The 12,339-nt window shown below is 33.3% G+C and overlaps 1 pseudogene; it reads left to right on the forward strand.

The window, feature by feature from the left end:
- The first annotated feature begins 11,097 nt into the window (after nucleotides 1-11,097).
- LOC149181637 (putative purine permease 11 pseudogene) lies at nucleotides 11,098-12,132 on the forward strand (annotated as a pseudogene).
- The last annotated feature ends 207 nt before the right edge of the window (nucleotides 12,133-12,339 follow it).

The raw sequence follows: 12,339 nt of genomic DNA on the forward strand, positions 1-12,339 counted from the left end.
CCATCACTATCCAAGAAATATATTTTTCCAACAAAATTAAAAAAAAAAAAATTAGATTCCAACAAATATTACTAAAGACAAACAAACGAATATTTCTCAGTTCTTAAGTCAACTTCTTGTAAAATAAGCTTTCCATCAAAAGTGATCAAAAGTCTAAATCCCTAATTATGAAACTCTTGCTCATTGTTGGCTTTATGTGGAGCGCTAAATCCCTAATTGCCAAGCTCTAGGTCATTGTTGAGCTCATGTTCAAGCTATTTAAAAGGTAATAATCCCCAATGGGAGAACAATATTTGATATAAAGAATGCATAAAAACTTAAATAAAACTGAGATACGTTATGGGAAAAAACTTCAAATTTGTATGTATGAACTTGCAATGCTAACGAGTCACGAAAACCTTTTTTCCCTTTCAATTGAAATGGAAAACTATAACTCCAATCCACATTTTACAATAATAAAATTTAACCCTTTTTTTACGTAAGAAAGAAACTGTTCACCCAAATTGAAAAGCCATATCCTATTAATAAAATTTACCAATCACATTTTATCCAATCTACCCGGATTATCCCTAAACTTCGATACCACCAACAAATGGAATTTTATTACAATGTTATTGTCCTTTGTCTGTGCTCTGTCAATTCGAGATTTTGTTCAAAATATTGTGTGCTTTCTCAATTTGAGATGGTTTTCAAAATGTTTTGTCAAGATAGCCGGCTTCATCAAGTTGTGATATACAGTGACCTCATGAGTGGGGAAGTGAAAGTAGAAATTCTACTTAAACAATTTCAGAAAACTTTACATTATACGAAGATAATTACTACATCATTTCCAATTTCTTTTCTAGAGAAATGGGATATTCACTCAATTATTGTGAGGCCAATGAGTGCAAACGGAGGATGACTTGCTTCACAATTGGTGGCCGAGCCAAACCTAATTCTTCAACTCGATTTGGCTAAATTTGGTGACTACGGTGGTAATGGCTTCGTTAGATTGCATGAACTTTTGGATTTTTGAACTTTTTTCGAGCTGTTTTAAACTGTTATATGTTTTTGTTTCTGTCACTAATTTTTTCATCTCGTTTTATTTTGTTTGAAATGCATTTTATTTAAAATGCATATATTAATATAAAGTTATTGAAAATATAAATATTTAATAAGTACAATTTTAACAATTTAAATTTTCTATTTTGATAGTATAAAGTTGATATAAATTAAATTTTAAATAAAATTTTCAATTTTAATAATATAAAATAGATATATATTAAATTTTAAATAAAATTTATTTTAACATATGCCGAAAATAACAAAACTATAAAACATTTAAGATACTGACCAAACTTTTATCATTTTTATTTTTTTCTTAATAAGTTATATTATTTTATGGTAAATCTAAAAATATATTTATTGTGTTAAATAATTCCCTTCGTAGGTGGGTGAGACTAACTACTCTGACATTGTAACTAATCACCGTTTGGATAACATTAAGAAAATAGCTTTAAAAATGTACCCAAACACCAATCATAATATATAATATATAATAGATCGCATCGCATCGGAGACTTAGTAGTCCCCGAAGAGACGATAGTGATCGATGGAACACTTAGATCTGTATTAATATGCGCTGACAATTTTCATATGGTAAATTTAGCTATTATTTTAACAAAAAATAATTATTCAAAAAAGTTATATTTGAAATTTCAATTTTGAGGTGTTAATGAGAGGTCGGGGTAATTTTACATATCTAAAAAATATCAATTGGTTTTATCTAAAGTTTGGGAAAGAGTTTATGCCTTTTTTATTCAATGTTTGAAAAGAAACTCTCGTCACTTTTATCCAAAGTTTGAAATTACCTCACATTTTAAAGGGAATTCATGCAATTTTTATTTAAAATTTGAAATTAACATTCACATCCAAAGTTGTAATATTTTTTTACATATCTAAATTTCATCACCAAATCTAGTAATAGGCAACTTATCTCTATTTTTGGCTGCCTATCACCTCTTCCATATTCCTAACCCCTCTTCGTTCGACCATAACATTTCAATAATTAATAAAATTCTCTCCAACCATGTGATGATTCTCCAATGATGCCTAATGAGCTTCAATTTTTTAGTCGCAATGCAACTTATATACATCACACCCTTCGTCTACTTCGCTGCTGAATTCCTGCATAAATCACAATCAGTTAAGTAATAACGTTTAGTCTCTAAACTAGAATGCATAGTAAGAGGACTCATTGCCCCTACCTCCAACGAGTTAGTGTTCTACACAAGCACACTATTTGGCATCTACTTGAAAGGTGTGTTTCAAGTACTAAAGTCACCTAAAGCAATACTAGTTTCAAGTCAAGGTTTATTCAATTTCTCTTCATCCATCCTTCACAGAACCATATACCTCCTTTGAAATAAATAGAATTGACGTAAGTATTTTGTGTTTATTACTTCTCTGAGTGTGTTAAATTCCCCTTAGTAGAAGAACATATCTTTGTTGTTAGAATGGGAAGGAGAGTATGTTCTGGTAGGAAGGAGAATATGTTTTTGCTGTCAAGAGCATAAGATTATAGAGGGTATAATTCTCTATGTATTTGATTCTGCTATCAAAGTGCAGTTCACTAAGAGCGTAATTGAAAAGTGTTTCGATGTTAAAGGGTAATACCTATTGAATCAGTATTATATTCTCGGTACTAAGTTGTATAACTCTAGTAGCAAGGATCAAGTCTATATAGATCAAGTTTTTGTATGTTGGACAACAAGTTGAATAAAAGGGTTGGAGATGAAACTTATATGTTTAGAGAGGGAAAGAGTTAAAGGTTGCATGCACTGAAGGGATAGAACGATCTTTAGGATGAAATCACCAACTTGTAAGAAGTCCTGCTAGTCAGTCAACCTCCAATCTTTTATTTAGTTTGGCTTGATTTCTAGTCGAAGAATCGACCCTGAATGAGTGTTGGCTTAGAGTGTGAGGTGGATGTTAGTGTAACTAGGGCCAAAGTGTGGTTGTTCAAGGCGAGCCTCAGACATGTCGGGTTGGTGTGGAGAACGGAAGTAGGGACTAGAAAGAGAAGATCTGGACTATACAAATAGAGGTTGTAATATAGAACTAGTAGTGTTCTCAAAGCACATGGAAAAGAACGCATGCAACAGAGAGGCGGCAAAATTTAGCTAGTATTTTACATGAGATTGGAAAGTACTCAAGATAAGGGAACAAGAGGGGTTCTCAAGGAGTGAGTAGGAGTGTAGAAGCCAGAAAGGAGCAAGGAGTGCTCAAGGGATTCCAAATATGGGAGTGAAAGGAATACTTATATTCCAGGCTAACGAGAAGTGGATGAGGTATTGAGTGACAAGTGATGGAGAAGACTTGTTATAAATCTTGTCAATAGCTCATAGTGAGTAATTGGATGCTCACAGGAAGGGAGGAAAGAATATGGCTACTAATGGCCATAGTTAAGGTTTTCATAGAAGTCGTGGTAGGAGAGAGAAGAATCCCAAGGTTAATGGCATGAGCTAAGATGAATTTGATAAGGAGATAGTTGAGCTAAGAGAGAGCCTAAATGTGGTGACGATGTTGATTGAAAGAGAATATTAGATGCAAAAGGTTCAAATTTCTTATCATAACAAAGGAGTTTGAGAGGAAAATTCCTAAATGCAAAAAGTTAGGGAGGAAGGTGAGGAAAATGTTGATTATGCAACTGATAGAAGGAGAAATTAGAGTAGTTGAGTTTAAGAAAATTCAATTCATTGTTTTGAAACAAAACAAGTCACAACCCTTAGAGGAGAGGAATATGTTGAAAAGAGACCATTTCAAAGTCTCACAAAATACATGCAAAGTATAAAGTAGTAGAGGGAGATACAAAAAGAGGATGTTGATGAGACACTAATCAAATGTCTCAAGGAATGTGACGAAGGTCTCATGGAAGGTCGACAAGAAGATTTGGCAGCAAACATACTAGAAGAGGCTAGATGGCCTTTTGTCTTTAATGTTAGTGAATTTTATGTGAATGTCAACTAGATATGTCCAACAGAGAGGAGAAGGAATAAGAACTTCCTCTCAATAATGAAAGAAAGAAAAGGAGTGTTGTAAATAGTTGTTAGGGACTTCCATGATTGTAGATGAGAACAATGATGCCAAGGGAGAAGAATGTCACTAAAACGAAATTATACAAGGGAGTGAAGGTGATTATGGGGATGAAGATAAGAGAATGACAAGAAGTTTCATGGACCATGGAGAATGTCTAGAAAAATAAATGATTCAAGGAGCATCAATATAGGCTCAAAATCCTTATGATTTTGAGACTATTTCTTTTTCACATGTGTGGGTCATAAGGGCCATGAAGGAAGACAACCATTATAAATTGTCATAAAGGAAGGGGAGGATATGGAATTTCCTTTAAAAGATAGAGGCAACGATAGAGCTCAGGGAGTATCTATGCAATTGTATAAGATATATGCTAGACAAATTTTAAAATATGTGTGCATGGAATATGATGAAGAAATTGAGTTACTGGAAGAAATGCGGTCAAAATTTGAGGGAGAAGAATGGTTGGCAGAGGATGAAACTACAACTTTACTTAAAATTTTGTTTTGTTGATTTGTATGAGGAATTTAATTCCTTGGAGGGGACATCCAACACACTATGTTGGAGTTGGAAGAAAACTTAGCTAAGAAATGTGAAAAACAAGCATTGGATAGATGGTTTGCAACCCTTCGACAAAGGGAAGAATGTGAGGAGAGATGGAATCTAGCAAACAATTCAGATCTACTTGTATGTATGATAGCAAATGAGGTTAGAGAGCTTTAACAATTTAGATATGATATTTTGTGTATGGGTGCAAGTCTCATAGATGACCAAAAGGATAGTTATATACAAATTTCATAAGGACCAAGGAGGGTAAACAAGTACCTTCCCAAGGCATGGAAGCAAGTCAGAGTCAAAGTTTGTCATAAGGAGGATGAGACAACATTGTCTCATAAAAGTCACCGGGATGAGTTTTTAGTTCAAGAAGATAGCTTGGAAGACAAAGGAAATGAATTGCATTTTGATACCATGTTGTTTAGTGATTGTCTTACCAATCCATGGCTTAAATATTGGCTTGAAGAGTACTGCACAAAAAATGCAGTAAAAAATAGAGGTACTAAAAGTATCTCTGCAACTATAAGATTTGGTTCAATAACAGGAATTGTGGATACAAGTACTAATGAAATGGTACAAAGAATAGAATGAGTTGCCCACTGAAATAGAGTGTACATATATGAAGAAGATTGTAACCCAAGATGATGTGAAAGGATAATCAAGTGAAAAAGAGAAGACAGAGGAATGATATCTCAAAAGAAAACCCTGGAGTAGGAAGCTAAGTGCTTTGGCCACTTTGGAACAAATGTTGAATGATGAAGTGACCATTGAGGTCATAAGACATTTTCAAGAGGGTAGTGTCCATGGTATATGGATGTTGTTACAATAAGAAGGATACAACAAATCGTCAAGTAAAAAACTACACATAGCTATGGATGACGACATCAATGATATCATAGGACAACAACAAAGCATGGTTTGGAACCCTAGAACATTCGAGATAGAAGTAAAGGTGAAACAGCTAGATGTGCAACAACAACAAGAAATGAATGGATAACTGCAAAATAAAGTTTGGGACCCTCGAGGATTTAGCATATGGAGACATTTGATGAGGAGGTCAAACATTTTCCACCTAGGGAGTCTAACGCACGAGCACCACCCTAGGGAAAACACTCATTCTGTCTATGATCCCAAAGGGCTCATGTAAATTTAGAGAAAAGTTTTATTTTCCTCAAACTTCATTTATATAAACTAGAATTAAATGGATTTTATTTTAGAGGCAAGTGTCCTAACCTGGTAGGAATCTGATCCATTAAGTTGTTAGGATATTTTGAAGAGGTGATATTTAGACGAAGTAGACATTCGTAAATTTGAAAAGTGTCCATCTTAAGTGGTAGGCAGCTTTGGGAAATATGTTTCTTTGACTTTGAATATATTTACTTATATTCATAAAATTATATGTTTATATGTACAAGAGTAGAAAAAGTGAGGGATCAGAAAAGAAAAAGGAGCTCGAGCAGCGAGCTGACCTCTCGACCTCGACCTCGGGTGGAATCTGTCGGCTTAATCGGCTTTTGGTTAAGTCAGGCATGTTGTGTAAAGTCGCAGAGGAAGAAGTGGACCAACCTTCGACTTCAAGTCGGTGCCAACCCCCTGACGTCCTCCGGCCAGACCGACAGTATTCGTATTGGATTTACGAAAAACCCAGGAGTTTTATATAAATTGGGTTTTGGGCTATGGATTATATATAAAAAGGGCTTCGATTTTACTTAAAACGAAAATAAAGGAGTTGCCGCCACCAATGTAAGTGTGAAAAGAAGAGGGGTACTATAGGAGGCCGCACACGAAAGTAGTAAAAATGGGGCTTCCGCCGCCTGACGAGATGGCATATATGATGACGAAGCATGTGATTATCGATAATAAGAAAGGAATGGAAATTGATTAAGTGTTTAAATTGTTAGTTTAAATTTACTGAAATAAAACAAAACAAAAGATTTTTTATTAAATACTTTTTTCAAGTTTAAATATATTGTAATAAAATAAAACAAAGGATTTTTGACTAAATAGTTTTTTTTAAGGTCCAAGTGACTTTGCTTATTAATTATAAATAAAAAACTCTGCGAGTATATTTTTATTTATTAAACTTTATACATTCCTCCGAAGACGGTTTATCTTTAATAAAATGGTGCACAATAAAGTGTATTTTTTTTCGTTAAATTCAGGAATTAACAAAGCTATTAAAATGATTGTTAGTATTACAATTATTAAATGGTGAGAAAACTATAAAAATAAACCTGGCAAGATGTAGAGAAAACTATAAAAATAAACATAGCAAGACGTAATTGTTAATATTATTTTACAGTATAATGAAATTTTACAGTATTATTTTACAGTGTAATTGTTAATATTATTCTACACTGCAATGAAGTTTTTTGTAAAAGTTCAATAAAACCCACACAATAAGTGTGTTGAAGTTATTAACAATTTATTGATTGTTATACCTAATTAGTAATTGCACCAAATGTTACAATGGAAACGTTGTAAGGAATAAATTCGAGACTAACCATGATATATAAAGAAGAAATTAATTGATTACAAGCATAGTTACCAAGTTCGAATTCGAATTCGATTCGGTACGGAAAAAATTCGGTTACTTAAAATTTAATACGGGAAAAATTCGGCAGTACAATATACTTCTTATTCCAATATTTCAAATAATTTAAATATACAATTATAACATTGAAAACAACAAAAACTCTTTTAAAACTGTTTCAATTATTAATATTGCACTGAACCAATTAGCTTAGTTTTATATTTAAAATAGCAAGTAAAATAGTAAGTTTTAAGAATTTTTGTATTGATTCAGTGACCCACTTGCACCACAAATTATGACATTTAATATAGAGTGAATTTTCAAGAAATAATATATTACAATGAACCACATAAATTCCACATTATTAAGTATTTTATGTTCATAATGAAATGGTATGTTAAGTGTGTGCAAACAGTGTTTAAAAATATACACTTGTATTATCAAATGCTAATTATTTATTTTTCAAACCAAACTCGCCACTGATTTATAAGGTATAGTAACAACATCGATTATTTAGTATAATACAAAATGTTAATCTGTATAATTTAATACTTAATACATACTCAAAATAATAGAAAATGTTAATATGTATATTTTAATACTTAATCAAAATCTTAATTAAGAAAATCCATTTACTAATATAATTTAGGCTGTATTTCCGCTTTTTACTAATGTAATTCATGCAATATTTCTATTTTTAAAATATATTTGTTTAAATTTAATAAATGTACAAATTTACAAATTATATATATCATATATATTTTTTGCTTTACTCTATAAATTCATAATTATCGTAAAAATTATAGATTTTTACATATTTCATTAAAAACTTGTTAAATTTACTGTAAATTCCTTATTGCATAAACTGACAGGTAACATTATCATTTAGTAACCATATTCTTATGCTATTTCCTAAATTTGGAAAAAGTTTTGAACAGTAAATTGGAAACTAGAAAAAAGTTTTAAACTGTAAATCGGAAACTAGAATCTCGATTAGAAATGTATACTAACATTAACTCATTAAACCACTCATTGATTGCATGTAAAAAGTTCTTTGGACGAGGCCTTTCACGAAGTTATGAAAGTGTGGTCCAAGAACCAGTCTAAGAGTATGATGTTTTTTTTCTCAAAAGCAATGTCAGCGGTAATTCCTCGACTTTCCCATTTTCGTCAGAGGCGTGGATTCTTAATCCATGAACGTAATATTCCGTGCACCGAATCGAACCCGAATTTTCGAATTAATTCGCAAATCGAATCGAACCAACGAATTTTCGAATTTTTTTCGGCAGTACGGCCGAATTTGGTAACTATGATTACAAGAAGGTTTATGTCCAAGTAGGTGCTAGGAGAAACCAGACTCACTAAAATCAAGAACATCCATCAAATGATCCAATGCCATGAAGATGTATCTCCTCAAGTTGTTCCAATGCTTTAAGAAACCAACTAAAAATAACCAAGAACATCCATCGAATGATCAAGAATTTATTGTTGAGGGAAGTTTAGTTGTAACACCTAGTTCTTTCTCCTATTATGTCACCTTTGTAAATCCTTAAACCCTAGCATAGTTGTTCTTAAGGGGGGCTGCTAAGATATTTAGACAGTAGGAGTTAGTTAAGACAAAATTGGTTTAATGTGTCCTTAGGTAAAGTGTGTTTCTTGAGTATGCATTTGAAGTTATCTAACCCAATGGTCACAATAGGTTCTAGACAAAAATAAATATGATGGTTCAACTCCTAAATACTAATAACTATCTTATTACATGGCTTAGCACTTGATTGGTCCATGATCTCTATTTAAAATGTATCCTTTGATTAGGGTGAAATTACAACAACCGTAAATTTAAATATAACAATCTACTTTCTCCTAAACTGTCTTACAAAATATCAACTATAACTTCTAGGTAGATATGAGAACTTATTTGGTTAATTGATGATTGGAGATAAGATCCATGAATTACTCCCTTCTAACCTCCATGGGATTTCCACTCATTTTTGTGCCATATCACCTTCACTCCTATGATATTAATGAATACCTTTGATCTCACTAGATATTGACTAAAGCCTCCCCATATTCTTTTGTTGCATCCCCATCCCAATTCATCTCTCTAATAAAAATAGTCAATATTTTTAATAGATATTATCGATTTTTACCAAATACCCATTTTCATACGCCATAACCCACCACCACCCCACCTTCTATCCCACATATCACCACCGCACCCCTTCCCCCTCTCCCACCATTAACTACAATATATTGCCTCTAGCAAACCTCTTGTTCCTCCATGGGCTTTGAAAATATAAACACATGGAATAAGAAATGTTCCTCAAATGAACTCAGAATTAATAATTGAATTGTGATATAACCAAGTATCTAACTACAATCAAATGCATTAATAGCAACAAGCAAAAATGGGAAATGATAATTGAATGAATATAAATAGCATCTTGATTGGGGAAGGGGGGGGGGGGATAGAGGTGCACACAATGTGAGGAGGAATAGATATTTCCACTTTTATTGAGAATAACAACAAAACAACATGTTATACCTAACTTCCATTGTCGACACTACTCGTAACCACCGTCTAGATTCCTCTTCTCTTGGGCCACTTAAGACTACTTCACTTTCAATACTCTACGCCATGTGAAGAACAAGAAGAAAAGGGTGCCTTAGGCCTCTCTCTGAAACAATAGTTGAAGGGATCAACTAAGAATACAAATGCTCATGGAATGGTGGTCTTAAAAGCCACAACGCTCTCACTAATTAACACAAGATGATAACTCTAGTATCATAGGGCTTGGGGTGTGCTATCCTTCCTTGGGGTTTTATTTATGCCATTACAAGATGGTTAATACCATTTCTCGCGAGAATTTGGAAGTTACGTAACCAATTTTCCTATAATTTTTACTTAGGGGTGCATATATTTCACATTTTTTATTTTTTATTTTCTGATTTTCTAATGGATACAAGTGAGTGTAGACTCTTTTGTTGAAGGAAACAAGCTAGTATTGTAAAGGATTTTTTACATAATTTTAGATGGATTGAGTGAGAGTGAAAATCAAGTATGGATTGATTCAAGGCCATTTAGGTGCATATTAGCTGAATGGGGTGGCTAAAGATGCTATAATAGGTACCCCTAATGTGTGAGGTTAGCAATATAGCTACTAGCAAAAATATATTATAACTTGGCAGAGGAAAATGTTGATTGTGGCTGAGTGGAGTGCACCAGAACGAATCCTTCTAATTAACTAAAAAAATTATATTTTACACTATAATTTGATCTTATGAATTGTACCACAACATTAACATTTCATTTTGGATTGTTATGGTCAGTGTAGATAAGAGCAATACAATAAAAATATTACTCCAGTCAACAAAACGTTGACCTGAATTACTGAAGTTAAACAAGGAACATCAAACCTTGAAAAATTATTGCAGACTGAGAACGATGAAACTCAAATCCCCTTAGAAAGATAAGGAAAATGTGGCCCTACTTTGGAAAATTATCTTCAACATAGTAGGATCTTAGGAGGATCTTCTGTGGACTAAACAATCCATGCACAATTCAAAGTCAAGCACAAGCAATGAGTTGCATATGGGCGGCCATTGACCTTGTCTCAACTCCACTGCTAGTTCTATCCTTTAGTAAATACCACGTGCTTGTTTTATAACAAATTTTCAGAACTTGAATTCAGATTGATCTTGATGCACACTGGTAATTCACTCATAATCGGTGATATTCAGATGGGTGGTATTTCATAAAGCCACAATAGAGTACAAGAGAGTATGTATGTTAAATCTTTTCGATTAATTTTATATTTCATTGAACTGTATATCTACAAGTGGTTGTCATATAATTTGACTAACCTTGAGAGATTTAAACTTCAGGCCCTTGTTTGATCAGGGATTCAGAGCCAGGAAGAGGCCCCAATAGAAAGATGTTTGTAGGAAAAGGTAGGACCCATTGGGTGCTTCTAATATTCATCATTTCGTCAATGATTGTAGGTCAAGTCACTACTGTGCTTCTTAACAGGTATTACTTTGATGATGGTGGTAATAGTAGGTGGATATCAATGCTAGTGCAATTGGTAAGATGTCCTATTCTATTCATACCTATGGTACTTTATCAAGGAAAACAAGCCTCTAAGACTACCTCGCTCACACCCAAATTGGTGCTATTTATGTTGGTTTGGGCTTGCCTCTAGCTGGAGACAATCTTCTTTACTCATGGGGTATATCTTATATGCCTGCTTCAACCTATTCTCTTCTCTGTTCAAGTCAACTAGGCTTCAATGCTGCATTTTCATTCGTACTAAACAGGCAGAAAATTACTCCATATATCCTGAATTCTCTGGTTTTTCTGACTTTGGGTGCAATTATTCTTGTGGTTCATTCATATGGTGACATGCCTAAGGGAGTAAACACTGCTAAGTACATAGTAGGATTCATTTGTAATGTTGCAGCTTCTGCCATCTATGGGCTGCTTCTTCCATTGATGTAGTGTGTATTCAATTGGGTTATAAAGAAGGAGACCTTTGTAGTGGTTCTGGAGATGCAAATTTTCACATCCATAGTTACTAGTGTGGTATGCATTGTTTCATTGTTTGTTAGTGGGGAGTTAAGAGATATGAAAGAGGAGGCTGAGAGTTCCACAACAGGGAAAGTTTCCTACTATATTACATTGATATGGTATGAAATAGGATGGCAGGTTTTTTTTGGTTGGTGGAGTGGGTTTGGTCTTTTTGGTTTCTTCCTTGTTCTTAAATTTGATTAACACTTTGGCCTTCCTTATTGTGCCCATATTACCAGTGGCTTTCTTCCATGACAGAATGGAAGCTCTCAAAATTATTTTGATGTTGTTAAGTACATGGGGATTTGTTTCCTATATATATGGTGGGTACTTGGATTCAAAGCCTTCTACAAGTGTGCTGACCAGGATATTTGTTCTAGGTGAAAGCTTATCACATCCTTAATTGTGTTCATAGACGTCTTTATATAGTAAAGAGAGAGTCAAATTAAGTTACTTTCCCTTTATAAATCCATATTTGTGATCATTTTTTGTTATTAAAAAGTTTTTTAGCCATGTACCTGGCTTCCAACCCTAAATTTGAATCCTTGGCAACATTGTTGCCACAATTATCTTTTTCAATTACATCTATGTCCTAAGTCTATGTAATTTT

Source organism: Pinus tabuliformis, chromosome 3_2 (assembly GCF_031772625.1).
Source record: "Pinus tabuliformis cultivar Carrire ecotype Pingquan chromosome 3_2, CPIR1, whole genome shotgun sequence".
NCBI classification, from domain to species: Eukaryota; Viridiplantae; Streptophyta; class Pinopsida; order Pinales; family Pinaceae; genus Pinus; species Pinus tabuliformis.